Genomic DNA, 10,475 nt, shown 5'->3' on the forward strand with positions numbered 1-10,475 from the left:
TTATGTCACCCTATGTCTAGGCGTGCAATCAACTCCGCTTAATTATGCTAGATATACTCTTAAACAGGGACTTTTGCTCCTCTGAATAAGCACATCAATACTTGAATCAATATCCTGGAATATTAAAGCAAGAATTAAGAACTCATAATTAAGAACAAGTCAAATATTTATCATATAATTCAGAAAATAATAATAAGATCCGTCTTAGGTTTCATTCCCCTTAGGTATTTAGGGGATTTAGTTCATAAGTGTAAAAGAAAACATCTCATAAGAATAATGATAACAAAATATAAAGAAAACCCAAAAACTCCTAAAGGAAATTGAAGGGAGATCTTCAGTCTTGAAGGATAATCCGACTTCTGAGATGGATCAATCGGCTTTCTTTGAGTAATTCCTTGCCTCCTACTCCGTGTCCTCATTCTAGGTATCTTTTGGGGTGTTTATATATGCTTTAAAATGCTCCAAAACCTTTAAGAGTGGCCTTTTTTGAATAGGACTAGACTTGGGCTCGACAGGGACACGTCCGTGTGCAAGTGCCTCAACTCTTTTTCGAGTTTGTTGAATGGTCACGGGCGTGTGAACTACCCATGTGAGGAAATCCAGGCCATGTTGATCTCCCACGTTGACCCATTTTCTCTGTTTTTGGCCCGTTTCTCGCTCTTTTTACTCTCCTATGCTCACCTAAGTATAAAACATGAAATTAAAGGATTAAGAGCATCGAATTCACCAAATCTAAGGATAATTCATCCAAAAATATGCTAAGCATGGGATAAAAATATGTATAAATTATGGTTGATCAAATACCCCCACACTTAAGCGTTTGCTTGTCCTCAAGAAAAATACTCAACTCACAATCAAAATAAATTCTTCTCAACTTATACTTTTCATCAATAGTATCTCAAAATAATCCATAAGTAATCATACATTGAAAATTCAACTCGAAGAACATCAAAGTTTCAAACATTCGAGGTTGAACATTTTATCATGAAAACATAAGTGGCTCCCCTCATCTAAGTAATCAACTTTAATTCAAAATATCATAGAGTTTCACATCCTCACTAAGGATTCACTCAAATCACTCAAGGTGTTTAAGGACAAGAAATTTAGCACTCAACAGTCAATATGAAAAGTTATTACCATAGACTTGCGTGACAATCAAGTTTCCACCACTATATATTGAGATGATACATCAATCAAAAGGGCTTTAGAGGGTTGTAACGTGGCTTTGGTTAGAGGGTGTGGTTACAAGCTGAAAAAGAAGGTTAGAATCGAGATTAAATTGAAAATTTACCTAACTATAAAAATTCTACAACTGAAAAATTACATTCCTAATTAGAAGATCCTATAATTGAGCTTTTCTTCATAGAATAAGGAATTAAATACTTAAGCTCAAAAACAAAGAATTACTACTAATATGTATGTATGTATGTTTTTTTTAGAACAAGTCAAATATTTTAGAGTTTTGCTAAAAATAAAACATAGCTAAGTAATTTATTCAAATCAAATCTCAACAAAAAATAGGGATCAAATTAATTGAGGGGATTTCAACAATAATAGGTTATGGGTTAATATTGAGGTTAGATCAATGAATCGGTTGTTGGGCTCAAGGGGGTTCACTAAGGGTTAATTATGAAGGTAGGCTTTTATGGAATGAGTGGGTTAAACCTAAGTGCCTTTATCATCTTGACATATCAAATCAAAGGTGTGGTCTTGACATGCATAATCAAGCAAGTTCTAGAATAACAATTCAATATTGACGCACTCATAACAATAAAAGTGAGCATGAAAGAAATAATATATGCTCTAAAGGCTCAAGATCTCACAAAAATTATGGCTTTTTGATGCTAAACTTGTGAATTTTAACTAAAGATAATACGTAAAGTTGGGGAAACAACCTATTTTTTTTAATTCTCAAAAATCAACTTATCATGCTTGATTCTCTAATTCCTTAAAGTTTTAAACAATCAATGCATAAATGCCTATGTTTTAATTCAAGACATATCAACAAAAATAAAAAATAAATAAAAATTTATTCTAATAATGATATGAGAAGATTATTTGAGAACAAGACAAATTTCAGGTATTTTTTTCTGATGATGATATTAATAACCCCCCCACACTTAAGATGTACATTGTCGTCAATGTACAAAGATAGATTTACTGAAAAATATAGATATAAGATAGGGAGAGAAGTGAAACTTCCTAAATTTGTGGATGAATTCCTTGAATCAGAGTTATGGAGAATAATCGGCCGAGGCAATGATGAGAGTGGAGGAGGATACTCCGGTGGTGGTAGAGGTTGGGTTCTACAACCACAGTGTCCAGCAAAGAGGTTATCGTGGTGGTCGGGCAAGACATGGCAGTCGTGGAGAACCTTTTTCAGTGGAGTTACAAATTCCTAAGTATTAGTGAGCTTTGGAGCTCTTTATAACTGCGATAAAATCATTAACTCTTTAGGAAATATAAAGAAGCATAATTACTCGTAAAGAAATAGCCGAAAACATAAATTATCTAATAAAAATTATAAAACCTAAAAATGAAATAGTATTAAAGGGAAGTAAAATAAAAAGTACTTTAAAAATATAAATAAAGATAAAAGTAAAAATAGAAATAATAAATAAAAAAGTCTTTAAAAATCTTCATCACCTGATGGTTCGCGAGGTGGGGGTGGCGATGAGATGTGAAGGTGCTGACAAATCTGATGTAAGGTAGCATCAATGTGATCAAAGTGCTAAAAAAATTACTGCTCGAATCGAGTGAGGAGCTCAAAGATGTCAAAGAGTGAAGCTACCGAATGAACTGGACGATGAATAGGTGGTGGCTAAGAGGCTGGATCATCGTGAGGTGGAGGGACATCATCAGTAATGTTCTCTACGTCCTCCTTCTCAGCTGGCTAGACTAGGCAGTACTGAGGAGGATCAAATCCACGTCGTCCCTCGATCATCCTCATATGGAGCATACTCGAGATGCCCTATGGGGACATCTGACCGATGAGAGTGAGAGAGGATGCTTGCGTCGCCGTGTTGAGGAGACCAAAGTACCGCGCCAGGCGAGTCACATAAGGGTTGATGGATATGACTCCCTTCTTGTGGCGCTCCGTCTGATGGCGAATGGCAAGGGCGATGAAATAAGCAAGGTCGAAGACGTGTCCATTTGCCATGCTCCATAAGAAATAGGGGTCGTGAGTGTTGACGACACCGGTACTCTCTCGCCACCCTGTCAAGGTGTGGCCTAGAGTGGTGTGTAGGTATCTTAGGGATGGGGCGAGAACCGATGCCTTGGAGCGACTAGGGTCATAGGTGGCCGAAGCAGGAACGAGGGCCCTCCAGTAGTTTGAAGGTGAGTAGTGGATGTGGCGATGGAGGCTGGCAAAGTCGTCGTCATCCATGAACTCTTCCGTGTATAGTCCTAACACGACTTCGAACTCAGGCATACTCAGCTGGTGAACTAAACTACCGAGATGGAACTGGACTGTTCCAAGATCATCGAATTCTTATGACTTGGAGGTGAATGTTGGAATAGAGTTCGAGTGTGAGTTTGAGGTACGTCGGCTCGACGATCTTGAAGAATAGCCCCTATGGGTCAGTTGTCAGAAGGGCCCGAACTGCGTCAGCCAGTTGGATTTGTTCTAGTGTGGCCCAGTCAATGTAATGGCCCACACCTAGGGGTTGGGCCTGTAATATTTGGAAAAGTTCCTCTTGTTGTCCCAGTGGAAATTGGAGGAATGGGTGCCTGATCTTAGCAATAGGACCTGAGGATGATGCTGCTCCTTTCCTCTTCTTTGAGGTAGGAATGACGGCTTTCTTGCTGCATGGATTTGACATGATATACCTACAAGAAACAAACATTTACAAATTTAAAAAGGAATTAACCATGAATTAAACTAACAAATGCAATAAAAAATTACTAACATGAACAGGACTCAACCAAAAGCAATCAAACTTGACAGAGATTTTATGGCAAATGGCAAAGTGATAGCATAACTAAATTAAAAACAAACTAGATGGAAGTAGCTAACCATGGTAAGAATATGGTACAAAGTATGTGAACTAAATCCTAGTAATGAGGATGATAATATATACAATTAGTAGCAATATGTAAATACAAGAATAAAAATTAGGACTATCATGTTAGTAAGCATCTAAAGAAAGTAAAAGAGAAGAGACAACTGTTAGAAGAGGACCGGTGGTCGGAGGAGCAACAGCGTGAAGGTTAGGTGCAGTTGGGGTTGGCCATGGGCATGGGTGGTGGGGTTGTGTGGGTCGCACAAAGGGAAAAGAGGAGAGAGGGGAGAAAAATGGGAGAAGAGAAGGGGGATAGGTGTCGGTCGGTAGTGGAGAAGAGGATTTTGGCGGCTAGGGTTAGGTTTTGGGGAAGGGGATGATGAATGGTGAGGGGTTTATATAGATTTTGGGGCGAAGGCCTTGGGGCACGCCCGTATGCCCTTATTTCAACCCGTGTGTTTCGTGATTTTCAAATTTGAGGCGTGTCTGAAATTTGGCCCATGCCCGTGTTTGTTGGGCGTGTTGGTGCACACGGCCATATCCTGCTCGTTCGATTCTCCCACTTCAGTGTATGGATGTACACGCTCGTGTTAATTTCATAGTCTCGAGCACGGTTGGTGGGCAAGGGCGTGTCTCATGCCCGTGTTAATTTCTCAGTTTTAACCACGGCTTCTAGACACGGGCGTGGCACATGCCCATGTTGTTTTGATAGTTTCGTCCACGGCCATGTAGCACAATCGTGGCAACGTATCGAATCCCGTGTTGAGGAAAACTTTCGCTCTATTTTCACACGACCGTATCGCACTACCATGTCATCACTCGTGGTATGAGCACGGCCTAAGGCACGCCCGTGTGCCTAGCCGTGTGGATTTGGACAACCTGTGTTCAAGGACTCAGTTAGTGATTTAGATGTTAAAAACTAAAATTCAAAGAAGTTAACACTGTTAGTGCTTGGGTTGCCTCCCGAGAAGCACTTATTTATAGTCTAAGCTCGACTTACCTCTCTTGTTGCGTAGTCATGGTGGTGCGAGGAGTTTACACTCCTCATTCCTGCTATCAATCTCATCAAAATAAGGTTTTAGATGAGTACTATTTACTTTAAAGGTGCCAAATTTAGGATGAATTACCTCGACTGCCCCATATGGTAAAATGCTGAGTACCGTAAGAGGGATTGCTCCATTAGGTTAAGAAGTGGCAATACGAGGGTCTATTGCATCTAGTAGTACTTTGTCTCCAACCTTAATTTGATTTGGTGAAACATTGAGCTCGTCATGGCGTGGTTTTTGTCTATCGTGTGCTCTCGGTTTCTGTGTCCTCCATTCATCTAGTTACTCAATTTGTAGCATTCATTTTTCCTAGATGGGTCCTTTGTTGTTACTTGAACAAGGCTCATGTATGCTTTTCGAACGTGTTTCCTACAAAGAAGGTTGCACCACATGATCAGTATTAGTAGAATTTCGAGCTTAAAGAGTGATTGTTTCATCACCCACACGAAGTGTGAATTCACCTGTACCAACATCAATAATTGTTCTAGCAGTTGCTAAAAAGGGTCGTCCTAAAATCAAAGGTATGTCACTATCCTCTTCCATCTCTAGAACAACAAAATCAATTGGGAATATAAATTTATCGATTTTGACAAGTACATCTTCAATGATACCCTTAGGAAATCTAATGGTTTTATCGGCTAACTGAATGCTCATCCTAGTTTGTTTGGGTTTCCCAAGACCTAGTTGTTTAAACATTTTATAGGGCATGACATTAATACTAGCCCCTAAATCAGCCAATGCATTATTCACATCTAAACTACCAATTAAACAAGGAAACGTAAAACTCTCTGGATCTTTCAATTTGTTGGCTAGCTTATTCTGTAGAATGACTGAGCAAATTGCATTCAACTCTACATGCGATGCATCATCCAACATCCGCTTATTTGCTAAAAGCTCCTTTAAAAATTTAACTGCGTTTGGCATCTGTGAAAGAGTTTCAATAAATGGTAAGTTAATATGCAATTTCTTTAATTGTTTAAGGAATTTACCAAATTGTTCATCTGTGCGGTCTTTCCTTGTCGCATTGGGGTATGGCACCCGTGGTTGGTACTCTTTACTTACTGGTTTTTGCTCACTATGGACTACCTCACCTTTACATTTACTTACCACAATTCCTTGCCTTAGTTCTGGTTCAGGTTCAACTAACCCTTTCTCGTCTTGAATAATAATCGCATTGAGTTGTTCCCTTGGGTTAGATTCAATGTTACTTAGTAGGCTACTTTGTGATCATTCAGAAATTAGTTTAGCAAGCTATCCTATCTGAGTTTCGAGTCCTTGGATCGATGCTTGTTGATTCTTTAGTGCTATTTTGGTATTCTGAAAGCAAGTTTCTAACACCGAGATAAACTTTGTTAGCATCTCTTTAAGGTTCAGCTTCTTTTCCTGTTGGTAAGGTGGTTGTTGAAAGCTCGGAGGAAGTTGTGGCCTTTGATTCCCTTGTCCACCCCACGAGAAATTGGGATGGTTCCTCCAGCCTACATTATATGTATTACTATATGGGTTATTTTGAGATCTAGATTTATTGTTACCCATATATTGGACTTGTTCCTCCTCGATGTTGGAGTTGAAGGATTGATATTCTATATGTACTCCTCCATTTGAATCGTATCTCATCACTGGATTTACCTGAGTAGGACCACACAAACTATCAAGTTTTTTATTTAACAGTTCTACCTGGTTAGATAGCATAGTAACCGCGTCGAGGTTGAAAACACTGGCTGCTTTTGTCGATTTTGTTCTCATGACTTGCCACTGATAGTTATTCAGTGACATCTCTTCAATAAATTTGTAAGCCACTTCAGGTGTTTTGTTATTGATAGTCCTACCAGCAGCTGCGTCGATAAGTTGCCTTGTTGAGAGGTTTACGCCGTTGTAAAACGTTTGAACCTGCAACCATAAAGGTAACCCATGGTAAGGACACCTTCTCAATAGATCCTTGTATCTCTCTCATGCATCATAGAGTATTTTGAGGTCCATCTGTACAAAAGAAAAGATGTCATTCCTCAACTTAGTTGTTTTAGCTGGCGGGAAATATTTAAATAAGAATTTTTCGGTCATTTGTTCCTAAGTAGTGATTGACCCTCGTGGTAACAAGTTCAACCACTGTTTAGCCTTATTCCTTAATGAAAAGGGAAATAACTGAAGGCGAATGGTATCATCAGAAACGCCATTGATTTTAAACGTGTCACAGAATTCCAGAAAATTTGTTAAGTGAGTGTTTGGATCCTCTTCTTGCAAGCCATCAAACTGAACAAACTGTTGGATCATTTGAAATGTGTTAGGTTTCAATTCAAAATTATTTGCAGCAATAGCAGGCCTAACTATACTTAACTTAGTTCCTTTTAACTTAGGTTTAGCATAATCATACATAGTGCGTGGGGCAGGATTCTGATTTACTGGATCAGCAGCAATTGCAGGAGGTAGTGGATTTTCCTGATTTTCAGCCATCTCCTCAGTTGTGGTGTGAATATCGTCCTTTTGCCCTTCCTCTATGTATCTTAAGCTTCGCCTTATTTCTCTTCAGTTTGTGCAAGCTATGTGTTCAATCTCACTATCAAAAAGTAATGGTCCTGATGGGTTTCATCTAGGCATAAACTATAAAAACCTGCCAGAAGGGAAAAGAAAATTTAGTAACAAAAATCAAAATAAAATTCGAATTGCAATAAAATAAATGACTAAAGTAATAAAAATTAAGTGTTCCTAATACCTTAGTTCCCCAGCAACGCCGCCAAAAACTTGATGTGATGTAAATCGTGATAAGTTTTATAATTTATGAATGTCCGTTCTTGGAAACTAATTATTATCATGACAAATTCAAGCGCACCTTATCGAACAGTAGTATAGCTTATGGCAAGACCGGGATGTCGAACCCAAAGGAACTAAAAGTACTAGTATTAACTCTCTTTTTATTATCTAGCCTAAAAAATAAAGGCATTTGTTTTATCTAAATTAATTACTAAACTAAGAATGCACAGAAAGTAAATTGGGGAAATAACTTTTGGGAAAACTGAATGATTTGGACAATACCTAAGGGAAAAATCCACCTAGACTTCACTTGTTATTGACTCTGAATCAGACGATTTATTCACTTGACTTGATCCGTAGAAATCCCTAAGTTATATTATTATCTCTCTCGAGACTAGCAACATCTAATCCTTGGTTGATTAATTGAAATCTCTTTCTAATTAAAACCCCTAGTTTTGCATTAACTCGATCTATGAATTCCTTTATTAGGTTTCACCCTAATTCGGAAAAATTATGTCACCCTATGTCTAGGCGTGCAATCAATGCCGCTTAATTATGCTAGATCTACTCTTAGACAGGGACTTTTGCTCCTTTGAATAAGCACATCAATACTTGAATCAATATCCTGGAAAATCAAAGCAAGAATTAAGAACTCATAATTAAGAACAAGTCAAATATTTATCATATAATTCAGAAAATAATAACAAGATCTGTCTTAGGTTTCATTCCCTTTAAGTATTTAGGGGATTTAGTTCATAAGTGTAAAAGAAAACATCTCAAAAGAATGATGATAACAAAACATAAAGAAAACCCAAAAACTCCTGAAGGAAATTGAAGGGAGATCTTCAGTCTTGAAGGATAATCCGGCTTCTGAGATGGATCAATCAGCGTTCATCGAGTAATTCCTTGCCTCCTACTCCATGTCCTCGTTCTCGGTACCTCCTAAGGTGTTTATATAGGCTTTGGAATGCTTTAAAACCCTCAAGAGTGGCATTTTCTGAATAGGACTGTAACACCCCGTACCCGAGTCCGTCGCCGGAGTCGGACACGAGGGGTTTGCAGACTTAAATCACTTCTTTGCACAATCCATTTTAAATTTTCCAGGCAAGCTGGCTAACTGTCACCTTAAAAATAATATCTTGAGTTTCACAACTCAAAAATCAGCTTCGTGATTTTTCCCTGAAACTAGACTCATATATGCATCTACAACTTTTTTTCTAGAAATTTTGGTCGGGCCAATTAGTACAGTTTATTAGTTAAATTCTCCCATGTTACAGGGATCGACTACACTGACCTTTGCGCATTACGACTTGGATATCTCCCTGTACAGGGCTTCAATACTGATGCTGTTTGTTTCTATAGAAACTAGACTCAAAAAGGAATCTATTCATATATGGCATGACTTCTAATTATCTTTGGTTAATTTATAATGAATTTCCAAATTCTGAACAGGGAATCCAGAAACTATTCTGACCCTGTCTCACGAAAACTTTAGCAACTCATAATATACTATTCATATGAACGTTTCATTACTTTCCTATGAAAATAGATTCATCAAGGTTCGTTTTCATAATTTATTCACTATTTAATTCCATTCCTATTATTTTTAGTGATTTTCCAAATCTACATCACTGCTGTTGTCAGCATCTGCCTTTAAGGTAGACTTTACCTATTTCATAGTTTCCATGATTCAACTAGCCCTTTTAGCATAAATAGCACAAATTATGATTGTGATTAACCATTCCCATGGCCAATCCTTGTTAAGCATATCCATACCAAATGAGTATAACATTATGCTCAAACATATATAAGCCATTTTCGCATGGCTATCCAAAATTATACAAATCCAAAGGGTCCATGACCCACAACAAAAAGGGTAGTCCTATACATGCCATTTCGAAGTTCAACCAAAATTGTACCAAAAGGGGGCTTTGATAGTGTGGGAGACTTCGACTTCCAAAAATCCCGAGTCCGATAGCTGACGAGCCAAAATCTATAAAACAGAGAAACAAAGAAACGGAGTAAGCAATTTATGCTTAGTAAGTTTTGAGCAAGGGATTCCAGCACAACAAAAGTATAGCATTCATGTAGCTAAACAGATAATTTCATATGCACAAATTTTCAGTATCATACTTACTTCACATTACCAACCCTTATATTCATACACAAAGATCAACTTAGCCAAAGGCCGGTAGCTCATTTATCAACTGAGCGAATACTTATTTGTAAGGGCTCAACTAATTCAAAGCACATACGAAACATACCTCAATGTTGGGATGTTACAAGCGTATCAACTGAAATTTTTACAGCAAGATCGTTCATTCCCAAATCACGTACCTTCGGAATTTAACCGGATATAGCTACTCGTTCAAATGCCTTCGGGACCTAGCCCGGTTATAGTAACTCGCACAAAAGCCTTCAGGACTTAACCCGGATTTAGTAACTCGCACCAATGCCTTCGGGCTTAGCCCGGAATTAGTAACTCGCACAAATGCCTTCGGATCTTAGTCCGGATATGGTCACTTAGCACAAAGCCTTCGGGACTTAGCCCGGACATCATTCGAATAACCATGCACATTTAACAATAAATCATGACACATTCGTATTTCATTTTCATTAGCAAAACTCAAACACAAGACACTTATCACTCTTGCAATTTCGGCTCAATAGCCACACACAA

General features: G+C 38.2%; 1 non-coding gene across 1 annotated transcript; it reads left to right on the top strand.

The window, feature by feature from the left end:
* Positions 1-6,953: 6,953 nt before the first annotated feature.
* On the top strand, positions 6,954-7,060 carry LOC121206610 (small nucleolar RNA R71). The gene has a single exon (XR_005901673.1). It is a non-coding gene; the product is annotated as a small nucleolar RNA R71 (small nucleolar RNA).
* Positions 7,061-10,475: the final 3,415 nt, after the last annotated feature.

Source organism: Gossypium hirsutum, chromosome A01, assembly GCF_007990345.1.
Source record: "Gossypium hirsutum isolate 1008001.06 chromosome A01, Gossypium_hirsutum_v2.1, whole genome shotgun sequence".
Taxonomy (NCBI): domain Eukaryota; kingdom Viridiplantae; phylum Streptophyta; class Magnoliopsida; order Malvales; family Malvaceae; genus Gossypium; species Gossypium hirsutum.